The sequence below is a fragment of the Macaca nemestrina genome, chromosome 15, assembly GCF_043159975.1.
Source record: "Macaca nemestrina isolate mMacNem1 chromosome 15, mMacNem.hap1, whole genome shotgun sequence".
NCBI lineage: Eukaryota > Metazoa > Chordata > Mammalia > Primates > Cercopithecidae > Macaca > Macaca nemestrina.
This window is the reverse complement of record NC_092139.1, coordinates 15003014-15016550: the sequence shown is the minus strand read 5'-3', so window position 1 is coordinate 15016550 and position 13537 is coordinate 15003014. Positions and strand designations below refer to the sequence as shown.

The following is a 13537-nucleotide window of genomic DNA, read 5'->3' as shown; positions in this document are numbered from 1 at the left end:
TGCCTAGAATCTGTGTCTAATACATGAACTTTTATTTTCCCTTTTTTTACTTGTTTGTTTGACTACATGAATATATTCAAAAAGTACAGAGTGAAAGTAAAGAGTGAAAAATGGGTCTCTCTTCCTCCATGTTCCTTTACCCACCCACTTCCCTTTCAGAGATACAATCAAGATTACAGGTTTAAAACAGTTTTGAATTTATAAGACTATAACAAGAATAATTCAGAGAATTCCATACACCCTTTACCCAGAATCACCTATCTTCACTATTTTGCCATGTTTGTTTTATTATCCTTTCTTTCTTCATGTGACTATGTTTATTATTATTTTTCTGAACTATTACAGTTTTCATACATTACACTGCATTTACCTCTTAATATTTCAGTGTATGTTTACTAAGAACAGGATATTATTTGCTGTAACCACGGCACTGTTACCAAATTCAGGAAATTTACCTTGATGCCCCATTTACCTCATAATATTTCAGCATGTATTTCCTAAGAACAAGATATTATTTGCTATAGGCTGGGCACAGTGGCTCACTCCTGTAATCCCAGCACTTTGGGAGGCTGAGGTGGGTGGATCACCTGGAGGTCAGGAGTTCAAGACCAGCCTGACCAACATGGCAAAACCCGTCTCTACTAAAAATACAAAACTAGCCGGGCGTGGTGGCGCACGCCTGTAACCCCAGCTACTTGGGAGGTTAAGGCAGGAGAATCGCTTGAACCCAGGAGGTAGAGGTTGCAGTGAGCCGAGATTGTACCACTGCACTCCAGCCTGGGCAACAGAGTAAGACTCTGCCTCAAAAAAATAAAATAAAATAAAATAAAGATATTATTTGCTGTAATCACAGCAGTGTTACCAAAAAATTTAACTTGATTACTCTACCATCCATACTCCAATTTTGTCAGTTGTGGTTAAAAAAAAAAAAATCCCTTACAGCATTTTCCTGCCTAGTGCAGGATTCAGTTCAGGACCATGTTTTGTCTTTCTTTCTTTTTGAGATGGAGTCTTGCTCCGTCACCCATACTGGAGTGCAGTGTCACAATCTTGGCTTACTGCAACCTCCGCCTCCCGGGTTCAAGCAATTCTGTCTCAGCCTCCCAAGTAGCTAGGACTACAGGCGCCTGCCACCATGCCCAGCTAATTTTTGTATTTTTAGTAGAGACGGGGTTTCACCTTGTTGATCAGGCTGGTCACAAATTCCTGACCTCAGGTGATCCGCCCACCTCGGCCTCCCAAAGTGCTGGGATTACAGGCATGAGTCACCACGCCCGGCCTAATTGTCTTTCATCTGAAATGATGCCTCTGTTTTTCTTTGTCTTTTATGACCTTGACATTTTTTGAAGAATACAGGCCAGTTATTTCATAGAATGTTCCTCATTTGGGGCTTAACAGATTACCCCAAATTCTTGTAGGATAGGAATTCAGGAAGGGCATAGTGGGGAAAAATTCTATCTGCTCTAACATATCTGAGGCCTCAGCTGGAAAACTCAAAGGCTAGAAGCACTCTGTCTGGCAGCTAACGCAGGCTGCTGGGTGGGGCTTAGCTGAGGCCCCACGCACAGCGTCTCTACATATCCTGCGCTTCCTTCCAACTAGGGCGGCTGGGATGGAAGGGCAAGCATCCAAGTTAGAGAGAGAATGCAGAAAGCCATATTGTCTTTTTTTTTTTTTTTTTGAGACGAAGCCTCGCTCTGTCGCCCAGGCTTGAGTGCAGTAGTGAGATCTCAGCTCACTGCAACCTCTGCCCGCAGGGTTCAAGTGATTTATGTGTCTCAGCCTCCCAAGTAGCTGGGATTACAGGCGCCTGTCACCATGACCAGCTGATTTTTTTTTTCGGAGACGGAGTTTTGTTCTTGTCTCCCAGGCTGGAGTGCAGTGGCATCATCTCAGCTCACTGCAACCTCAGCCTTCTGGGTTAAAGTGATTCGCCTGCCTTAGCCTCCCGAGTAGTTGGGATTACAAGTATGTGCCACCACGCCCAGCCCAGCTAATTTTTGTATTATTACTAGAGACAGGGTTTCACCATGTTGGTCAGGCTGGTCTCGAACTCCTGACCTCAGGTGATCCACCCGTCTCGGCCTCCCAAAGTGTTGGGATTACAGGTGTGAGCCACAGCGCCTGGCTGCTAATGTTTGTATTTTTAATAGAGACAGGGTTTCACCATGTTGGTCAGGCTGGTCTCGAACTCCTGACCTCAGGTGATCCACCCGTCTCGGCCTCCCAAAGTGTTGGGATTACAGGTGTGAGCCACAGCGCCCGGCTGCTAATGTTTGTATTTTTAATAGAGACAGGGTTTCGCCATGTTGGCCAGGCTGGTTTTGAACTCCTGGCCTCAGTGATCTGCCCATCTTGGCCTCCAAAGTGTTGGGATTACAGGTGTGAGCCGCCGCACCCGGCCTGTCAATATTGTTTTAATGATGGTTGCTCCTTCTCAGGCTTTCCTCACATACTTATTTTTTTTTAGACAGGTTTTGGTTCTGTCACCTCAGCCTCCTGAGTAGCTGACGTTACAGGTGTGTGCCACTAGGTTGGCTAATTTATTTATTGTTTTGTAGAGATTGGAGTCTCACTGTGTTGCCCAGGCTCATCTCAAATTCGTGACCTCAAGCATTCCTTCCACCTCAGCCTCCCAAACGGCTAGGATTACAGGCGTGAGCCACCGCACCCAGCCCTCCCTCGTACATTCAAATGGCCAACTCCCTTGGCTTCTTCAAGTCTTTGCTTAAAGGCCACCTTCTCAGGAAGTCATTTTCTGAACACTCTATTAAAAATTGCAACCTGCCCCCAAACACGTCTTCCACTCACCATCCCTGTCTCTGCTTAAATTTTCTCCATAGCACTCATACCATCTAACATACTGTGCATTTACTTGTTTATTTTTATCTTTTTGAGACAGGGTCTCACTCTGTTGCCCCCCAGGCTGGAGTGCAGTAGTGTGATCATGGTTCACTGCAACCTCTGTCTCCTGGGCTCAAGCAATCCTCCCACCTTAGCCTCCCAAGCAGCTGGTACCACAAGTGCACATCATCACACCTGGCTAATTTTTGTGTTTTTTGTACAGAAGGGGTTTCACCATGTTGGCCAGTCTTGTCTCAAACTCCTGGGTTCCAGCGACTACCTGTCTCAGCCTCCCAAAGTGCTGGGATTATAAGTGAACCATCGCGCTGGGCAACTTATTTATTTATTTTCTATTTCCCTCCACTAACAAATCAGCTCCAGGAGTGAATGGACCTTGTCTGTTTTCTACACAGATGCATTCCCAGCGCCTAGCACAGTGCCTAGTGGGTACATGAATGAATGAATGAATGAATGAACGAATGAATGAATCCATGCATGCATGAATGAAGTATCTTTGTACAAACCATGAGCCATGTACACATTAGGTGCCTACAACTTGTCATTTGAATTAACGAATAAAAGAACAGGCAAGGCGCGGTGGCTCACGCCTGCAATCCCAGCACTTTGGGAGGCCGAGGAGGGTGAATCACCTGAGGCTGGGAGTTCAAGACCAGCCTGACTAACATGGAGAAACCCTGTCTCTACTAAAAATACAAAATTAGCCAGGCGTGGTGGCGCATGCCTGTAATCCCAGCTACTTGGGAAGCTGAGACAGGAGAATCGCTTGAACCCGGGAGGCAGAGGTTGTGGTGAGCCGAGATCGTGCCATTGCACTCCAGCCTGGGCAACAAGAGCGAAACTCCGTCTTAAAAAGAAAGGAAGGAAGGAAGGAAAGAAGGAAGGAAGGAAGGGAGGGAGGAAGGGAGGGAGGGAGGGAGGGAGGGAGGGAGGAAGAAAAGACAGCACCAACCCTCCTTGTAAGTTCAGTCTGAGGTTGATCTGAGCTGCTGTCCAAGGGTACTGATTGAAATTTCCTTCTCAACAAGTCTGTCCTACAGTTCCGGCGTCTGATAATAATGGACAGTCAAGCTGGCTGACACCAGACTGGACTCGGATGAAGGAATGGAATCAGGCCACACTACAGGGGGAAGAGGAGCCCTGTGGCCAGAGGCTCTAGGAGTCAGCAGCAAGTCACGCATCTGAGGAGGAAGTTGATTGCTGTACCTCGAGCTGAAACAGAAACTGCGGTGGCTGGCAAGGAAGGGTCCCTACCTGTGCCCCTCAGCCCCTCGGCCATTGCCGGCTTCCAACAGACCACAGAGACTTTTGGGAGGAAGCTTTTTTTATTGAAGTATAGCAGACATACAGAAAAGTGCACAAATAAGGAAAGTGCACAGGGGAGCGATGGCTTGATACATTTTCACAAAGGCAGCACAGCGGGGTAACCAGCCCCCAGCTCAAGGAACAGAACATTCCCCGCCCCGGAGAAGCTCCCTTCAAGTCTTTCCCATCCTCGGTGATAACCGTTATCATGATTCCAACAGCAGTGATGATTTTTGCCGGTTTTTGTTTTTCTGTTTTTTGTTTGTTTGTTTGTTTGTTTTTTGTTTTTTGTTTTTTGAGACGGAGTCTCGCTCTGTCGCCCAGGCTGGAGTGCAGTGGCGCGATCTCGGCTCACTGCAAGCTCCGCCTCCTGGGTTTACGCCATTCTCCTGCCTCAGCCTCCTGAGTAGCTGGGACTACAGGCGCCCGCCACCGCGCCCGGCTAATTTTTTGTATTTTTAGTAGAGACGTGGTTTCACCGTGGTCTCGATCTCCTGACCTTGTGATCCGCCCGCCTCGGCCTCCCAAAGTGCTGGGATTACAGGCGTGAGCCACCGCGCCCGGCCTTTTGCCGGTTTTTGAACTTGATGGAACGGAAGCACATAACACGAATTCTTTTGTGTATGACTTACTTGCTACAAACTTCATATGTTCGTAGCAACAGCCTTTTGACCCCGTCTCTTCCTCCATGCCCTCAAAGAGAAAAAGGAACCTAATAATAACACAAAATAAAGCAAAAGAATACTTGCTTGACTGGTTTAAATGTACCATCTGGCCGGGCACGGTGGCTCACGCCCGTAATCCCAACATTTTTAGAGGCCAAGGCAGGTGGATTACTTGAGGTCAGGATTTCGAGACTAGCCTGGCCATCATGGTGAAACCCCATCTCTACTAAAAATACAAAAATTTACCAGGTATGGTGGTGGGCACTTATAATCCCAGCTACTGGGGAGGCTGAGGCAGGAGAATCACTTGAACCTGGGAGGTGGAGGTTGCAGTGAGCAGAGATCATGCCACTGCACTCCAGCCTGGACGACAGAGGGAGACTCCATCTCAAAAAAATATAATATAATATAATATAATATAATATAATATAATATAATATAATATAATAAATAAATGTGCCATCCATTCTTTCACGCTTCAACCACCCAGTGGGCTGGAACTGTTACTGCTTCCATTTGAAAGATGGAGAGGCTGAAGCACAGAGAGGTTAAATAATTTGCTCAGCCAGGAAGTGAAGGTCTGTATTTAAAGCCAGGTCTCTCTGATCTCCAAGCTCATGTTCTCACCCAGCATACACTCCTTATCAATAAAATAACCATGTATTGAACACCCTCTTTAGACTGAATACTATACTTCAGCTTTATGTCCATTGTCTTATTTGATTTTCCCAGCCCTTGATGAGTAATATACCATTGTCCTTGCTTAGCAAATGACAAAAGCAGGGTTCAGGGAGGTTAAGGAATTTTCCTAACGTGACACAGCCCAGGAAGGCATGAAATAACAATTTAAACTCTATTTTATTGATTCCAAAGTCCAGTGCAGAACAATATCAGTACCCAGCATATATGTGCATCTTTCAAATATACCTTCTGAGGCCCTGCATGGTGGGTCATGACTGTAATCCCAGCACTTTGGGAGGCCAAGGCAGGAGGATTTATTGAAGCCAGGCATTTGAGACCAGCCTGGGCAATATAGTGAGACCCCTATCTCTACAAAAAGTTAAAAAAAAAAATCAGCTGGGAGTGGTGGTACATGCCTGTAGTTCCAGCTTCTTCACATCACTGCACTCCAGCCTAGGCAACAGAGCATAGCCCTGTCTCTCAAAAACAAAAAACAGGAAGATATGTATTAGGGTTACCTTGGGTATGGATTGGGAGAAGGAGCTAGGACAGGAAGGACACTAATGGGTTTGTGATGGGTAAACAAACTCTGTTTATTGGGAGACCACCTGCTCCAGGAGAAAAGACACCACATGAAGACAGGAAGCTGCATGCTGCTCACTGAATGAGCTGGGACAAGGCCCTTCCCCTACCTGAGGATAGATAATAAAAAATATTTCATTGTGTGTGTGTGTGTATATATATATATATATATATATATTTTTTTTTTTTTTTTTTTTTTTTGAGGCGGAGTCCTCTCTCTGTTGCCCGGGCTGGAGTTCAGTGGTACAATCTCAGCTCACTGCAAGCTCTACCTCCTGGGTTCACGCCATTCTCCCGCCTCAGCCTCCCAAGCAGCTGGGATTACAGGTGTCCACCACCACACCCAGCTAATTCTTTATATTTTTAGTAGAGATAGGGTTTCACCGTGTTAGCCAGGATGGTCTCGATCTCCTGACCTCATGATCCGCCCATCTCGGCCTCCCAAAGTGTATTGTATATTTTTAAGGTAGTAGTTCCTTGTCTGCAGAGTGGGGATTTAGATTACATCTATCCTTTTGGTTTTGTCTACTCACTATGAATTCCCCCATCATAATAGCGCCCCAATTTCTCTGGGAGCCCCTTTCTTTACTCCCTGTCCTTGTGAAAGTCATGCAGCACTAACTTTATCCTTGGCTCCAGGAAGGCCAAATGCTCTATGCTGGCCAATCAGCACCCCTCATTTCTCTGCCCATAGGGGTTGGCTCAGAAATGGGCACCTGGCCCAAGTGGACCAGTGAGTCCTTCCTCAGGTTTTTGCTGGGATTGTTTTGCTTCTGCTATGCTAGGCCAGTGTGAAGAGGGTCTGAAGCTCAAAGGTAGCCACCACTGTGAGAGTGACAGAAAGACTGAGCCCTGATAACTTATGAGCCCCAGCTGTACCTGAAGGCAGCCACATATTCCTGAACATGTTATTCTCCATGAGTCAATATGGTTCCTCTTTGTTGTTGTTGTTGTTGTTTTTTTTTGAAATGGAGTCTCACTGTCACCTAGGCTAGAGTGCAGTGGCACCATCTCGCCTCACTGCAACCTCCACCTCCCAGGTTCAAGCAATTCTCCTGCTTCAGACTCCTGAGTAGCTGGGACTGCAGGCACATATCACCACGCCCAGCTAATTTTTTAAATTTTTGGTAGCAACAGGATTTTGTCATGTTGGCCAGGCTGGTCTTGAACTCCTGACCTCAAGTGATCCACCTGTCTTGGCCTGCCAAAGTGCTGGGATTACAGGCATGAGCCACCACGCCCATCCTCAATATGGTTCCTCTTTGGACTTAAGTCACTGTAGCAGATGACGTGGCTTCTGTGTCCAAATCCCCTTGGCATTCACTCTTTTGACGCACAGTGACTGGATGGCTTCCAGTTTCCACACCTATGCTTGCAGCCTGAGGACTTTGCTCTCATGCACGCTCTGCACACACAGTCTCAGAATGCTGGCTATTCCCCTCCTCTACTAGCAGCCCTTAACCAATGAGTGATAGGGGCTGGTGGACAAATGTCCCCACTCCCTTGCCCTTCACCTGGATAATTCTGAGGTGTATTGCACTCCGTGTCCCAGAGTTCCCCAGCAGGGTTGAGCCCCAGCTGCCCAGAGTGATAACCTGCTCTGTAACTTACCTTCGATTGGCTTCTTTCCCTTCCCTGTCCTACTTCCCTCCCCCACCAGAGCTTCCTGGGATCATTTCTCAAGTAAACAATTTAATATCTACACACAAATCCTTGTCTCAGATCTGCTTCTGCAGGAAACCAACCTAAACATTTCCTAAGATTGCTTTTCTGTCACACACAGCTAAAGCTGCTCTGGCAGACACATGGTTCAAGCATTCTTTTAAAATATTTTCCTCATAACTGTATTTTTCCAGCCTGCTTTTCAGCTCAAGGGAAGTGTGTGCACCGTGAGTTGACTTATCCGTGTGCATAGCAGAAAGAGACTCGGTGAGAGAGAGGCCCCTGAGTGACCCTGGAACAGCTGAGTGATCCACCCTGGGTGCCTCCTCTCTACCTCATTCTCACACACTAACCCTTTCCCAAGCCTCTCCATCCTGAGGCTCCTACCCAGCTCCCCCGCCCACCCTAGGAGATAACCCCAGTTCCTTCCTCAGATTCTTTCATCTGCAAGGCCTCAGTGTTCTGTCCAGCCAGTGATAAGGGTATTCAACGTCATTTTCCTGTCCCTGACCTTTGAAAGAACCCTATCCATCCAGGGCCTGTGATGTAGACTCAGACTGAGATATTCCATCTTGGGGGTATAATCATTAGGAAAGAGAGAGATTCCTAAGAGGTCATCATTCATTCATTCATTCATTCATTCATTCAACATTGTTGAATGAGTGCTTGGGCAAGGAATTATAAATTGTAGAGTCAACTAGAGCCAGCTTAAGCAGAAAGGGATTTTTTTTTTTTTTTTTTTTTTTTTTGAGAGGGAGTGTTGCTCTGTCGCCCAGGCTGGGCTGCAGTGGCGCAATCTCGGCTCACTGCGACCTCTGCCTCCAGGGCTCAAGTGATTCTCCTGCCTCAGCCTCCCGAATAGCTGGAATTACAGGTATGCACCACCACACCTGGCTAATTTTTTGTATTTTCAGTAGAGATGGAGTTTTACCATGCTAGCCAGCCTGGTCTTGAACTCCTAGCCTCAAGTGATCCGCCTACCTCAGCCTCCTGAAGTGCTGGAATTACAGGCATAAGCCACTGTGCTTGGCCCACAAAGGGATTTATGAAAAGTAGGAAGTACCCCAGATGTTAAATAGCCACAAACGGTGCAGCCAGGAGCATCAAAGCCAAGAGTAACACTCACCTTCACTGTTGAACTGTTCTAACCAAAATATCACTGCTGCCGCTGCCCACCCCGCCCCCCTCCAACTCAAGACCTAGGGAGCTAGAGACAGGCTGCTAGGACTGCCCCATGCTTCCCCAGAAGGACCAGATACCTCTCCCACTGTGCTTGCTAGAAGACTCCAGCACTTGGCGTCCTTCTGCTTGCTTCTGTCTCCAAGGCTTACTAGGAGAACCCAGATCACATAAGGCACTCTTGCTGCAAAGAAATCTTAGGAATGTAGTTTTCTGGCCGGGCGCGGTGGCTCACGCCTGTAATCCCAGCACTTTGGGAGGCCGAGGCGGGCGGATCACAAGGTCAGAAGATCGAGACCACGGTGAAACCCCGTCTCTACTAAAAATACAAAAAATTAGCCGGGCGCGGTTGTGGGCGCCTGTAGTCCCAGCTACTCGGGAGGCTGAGGCAGGAGAATGGCGTGAACCCGGGAGGCGGAGCTTGCAGTGAGCTGAGATCGCGCCACTGCACTCCAGCCTGGGCGACAGAGCAAGACTCCGTCTCAAAAAAAAAAAAAAAAAAAAAAAAGGAATGTAGTTTTCCTCTGTCTGGCCTGTACAGTGCAGGAAGTCACACTAAAGGGGACTGGGATAGGTGAGTGAGCCAATCTGTAGTGCCTGCCATAGGCTCACAACAATGATAAAGTCAGGGCTGGGCACAGCAGCTCATGCCTGTAATCTCAGCACTTTGGGAGACCAATGTGGGAGGCTCCCTTGAAGCCAGGAGTTTGAGACCAGCCTAGGTAACAGAGTGAGACCACCCCAGCTCTACCAAAAAGAAAAAAAATTCAGCAGTGGTGCATGCCTGTAGTCCCAGGCTGAGGAGGGAGGATTGCTTAAGCCCAGGAGTTCGAGGTTACAGTGAGCTACGATCGCACCACTGTACTCCAGCATGAGTGACCGGGCAAGACCCTGTTCTAAAAAAGAAAAATTAAAATTAAAAAAAAAAATTAATGATAAAATCAGAAGAGTCTCTTGCTTTCCAGGAGCTCACCATTGAGAGGGGGATATCAACACCAAGTAATTATAGGAGGGAGAGCATTCCAAAAGGGAAATTACAGGCAGTCACAAACAGACCAAGAAAACTCAACCTATTCTAAGAGGACCCCCTGAAAGAGGTGCCATTGTACATGATGTGTGAAGGTGTTCAGAGGATAACCAGGCAAAAGAAGGGCAGGAGGGAACGGCATTTCAGGCAAGGGAAAAGTTCATGTGCAAAGGTCCAGTGTCAGGGAAGGTGAGGGGTGCAGGAGGAAGTGAGAGAAGGCCACTTCCCTCTGACTGGAGAACAGAGAACAAGGGGAAGAGAGGGAAGGAAGAGGGGCGGTAAGGGAATAGACCATGACCTTGTAGTCCACGGTGTGGAATTCAAACTGTCTCTTAAGGCCAGTGGTGACCACTGAAGGCTTATGACATAATAGAACTGCTAATATTTGTTCATTTATTATCAATGTTAATATTATATCAGGCAGTAACATAATAGAACTGCTAATATTTGTTTATTTATTATTTAAAGACGGAGTTTCACTCTTGCTACCCAGGCTGGAGTGCAATGGTGTGATCTCGGCTCACTACAACCTCTGCCTCCCAGGTTCAAGCAATTCTCCTGCCTCAGCCTCCCGAGTAGCTGGGGTTGCAGGATCCCTCCACCACGCCCAGCTAATTTTTTGTATTTTTAGTAGAGTCGGGGTTTCACCACGTTGACCAGTCTGGCCTTGAACTCCTGAACTCAGGTAATCCCCTCACCTTGGCCTCCCAAAGTGCTGGGATTACAGGCATGAGCCACCATGCCTTGCCTGCTGATATTTATCGACCACTTATTCAGTGCCAGACTTTTTTCTAAGCTGTTAACATGTATCATTTAGTATGTATTTGCAACAACCCTGTAAGTAAGGTTCTCCAGACCATGAGCAAATTACTCAGCCATTCTGTGCCTCAGTTTCCTCATATGCACAATGGGAGTAATCATAGAACCTACCACAGAGAGTTAGTATGAGGGTTACAATGAGGGCTTGGCACATGGGAAATGTTGTGTATGTATTAGCTTTTGGTACTATTATTTCCATTTTATAGATGAAAAAGCTCGGCCGGGCGCGGTGGCTCAAGCCTGTAATCCCAGCACTTTGGGAGGCCGAGACGGGCGGATCACGAGGTCAGGAGATCGAGACCATCCTGGCTAACACGGTGAAACCCCGTCTCTACTAAAAAATACAAAAAACTAGCTGGGCGCGGTGGCGGGCACCTGTAGTCCCAACTACTCGGGAGGCTGAGGCAGGAGAATGGCGTGAACCCGGGAGGCGGAGCTTGCAGTGAGCTGAGATCCGGCCACTGCACTCCAGCCTGGGCGGCAGAGCGAGACTCCGTCTCAAAAAAAAAAAAAAAAAAAAAAAAAAAAAAGAAAAAGCTGAAGCCCAGAGAGATGAATCAGTTTGTCTGAGGTCACACTACTAATGCTAATAAGGCATAGAATGAACAGGATAGGTGTGGCGAAGGTAGAAGTGCTGGTGGGCATGGAGAAGCCACACCTTTATCCTAGGAATGATGGAAGTGTGGACCACCCATTGGGACCCACATGGCCAGCCTCCGTTCTGACTGGTCAGTGCCTAGGTCATGCCAGTTCTTCAGTATTTCATTATCACCCATGCTATTACTACATATATGACATTGTTTTGCAGATTTAATACTTACACAAATGGTATCATACTAAATGGTAACTTCCTTTTCTCACTCAACATTATTGTATGTTTAAGATCTGTTTTGATCTAGTTCATTAATTTAATTTTATTTTTTAGACATGGGGTCTCACTGTGTTGGCCAGTCTGGTCTTGAAATCCTGGGCTCAAGTGATCCTCCCATCTGGGCTTCCCAAGGTGTTGGGATGACAGGCGTGAGCCACGGTGCCCAGCCATTCATTCTTTTTTTTTTTTTTTTTTGAGACAGAGTCTCACTCTGTCACCCAGGCTGAAGTGCAGTGGTGTGAACTCGGCTCACTGCAACCTGTGCCTCCTGGGTTCAAGCAATTCTGCCTCAGCCTCCTGAGTAGCTGGGACTATAGGCACATGGCATCACACCTGGTAAATTTTGCATTTTTAATGGAGACAGGGTTTCGCCATGTTGGCCAGGCTAGTCTCAAACTCCTGACCTCAGGTGATCTACCTGCCTTGGCCTCCCAAAGTGTTGGGATTACAGGCGTGAGCCACACCATTCATTGATTTTAATTGCTCACTAGTATTCCTTTACAGGAACATGTCATGGTCTCTTTGCCCACTATCCCATGGATGCCTATTTAGTCCATTGCACTTTGGGCCCATTATAGGCAAAGCTGCGACACCCAACTTTGCATATGTTGGAGCTTCTCTAGAGTGAATACCAGGAAGTGGGATCACTGGTCTCAGAGTTCATACGTTTCAATTGCCAAGCAGCAGTGCATGAAGAGTTCTTGTTTCTGCACTTCCTTAACGATGAAAATAATACCACTACCCCACATGACACGTACTATGTGCCAGGCATCTTTCTAAACATCTAACATGAAATAACTCATTTAACCTCTCAAAGGACTTTGAGGTGGGGTACTATCATCATCCCCACTAGACAGATGGAGAATGAAGACACAGAGAGGTCAAATAACTAGCCCAAGGTCACTCAGCTAGGAATAGCAGAGCATGGCATGAACCCAGAGAGGCTGGTTCCAGAGCCTGGGCTGTTCATCACTCTTGTAGGTCTTGGAATTTTCCGGTTTTCAAGTTGCTGCCAGTTCGTGGCTGTGAAATGTCTCTAAGTACTTTAACTTGCATTGCCTGCTTAGAAGGGACCTTGAGGACCTTTCCATCCATTTGTGGGCCAATCAAGCATCCTCTTCAGAAAAATGCCTCTTTCTAGCCTTGGCTGTCCCCGAGTTTCTGATCTTCTCTGCAAGTATGCCTGGAGGCCAGGACTTGGGGCAGGGCCTGGCGCAGTGAGGGCACTTGGTAAAAATGTGCCAAACTCAGCCAGGCATGGTGGCTCGTGCCTGTAATCCCAGCATTTTGGAAGGCCGAAGCAGGCAGATTGCTTAAGCCCAGGAGTTCAAAACCATAATGATCAGGGTAGTGAGACCCTATCTCTACAAAACAAAAATTAAAAATTAGCTGGGTGTGGTGGTGCATGCTTGTACTCCCAGCTACTCAAGAGGCTGCTGAGATAGGAAGATGGCTTGAGCCCAAGAGGTTGAGGCTGCTGTGAGCTATGATGGCACCACAGCACTCCAGCCTGAGTGACAGGGTGAGACCTTGTCTTTGAAAAAAAAAAAAAAAGTGCTCACTTGGGCAGCGCATATACTAAAATTGTAACAATACAGAGATTAACATGGCCCCTGTGCGAGAATGACGTATAAATTTGTGAGGTGTTCGATATACAGAAAAAAAAAGGAAAAAAAAAGTACCAGACTGACTGGTGGTGTCTCTCATGTCTCTCAACCTCTGTTCCTCCCAGGAGGCCAATGCTGATTAAAAAAGCTTCTGCTTAAGTCATTGGCCCACATCGGTGCTGTGCTGGGCACGCACAGTGGCCCCCTTGCCTCAAGCTCATTTCCTCCTGTGTGATCTGACTCTAACCTAGTTCATGATCTGACCTCACCTCCTTCG

The 13537-nt window shown here is 47.1% G+C and overlaps 1 non-coding gene across 1 annotated transcript; it reads left to right on the top strand.

Moving 5' to 3' along the window:
* Positions 1–13207: 13207 nt before the first annotated feature.
* On the top strand, positions 13208–13311 carry LOC112424742 (U6 spliceosomal RNA). Its single transcript, XR_003015649.2, has one exon. It is a non-coding gene; the product is annotated as a U6 spliceosomal RNA (small nuclear RNA).
* The last annotated feature ends 226 nt before the right edge of the window (positions 13312–13537 follow it).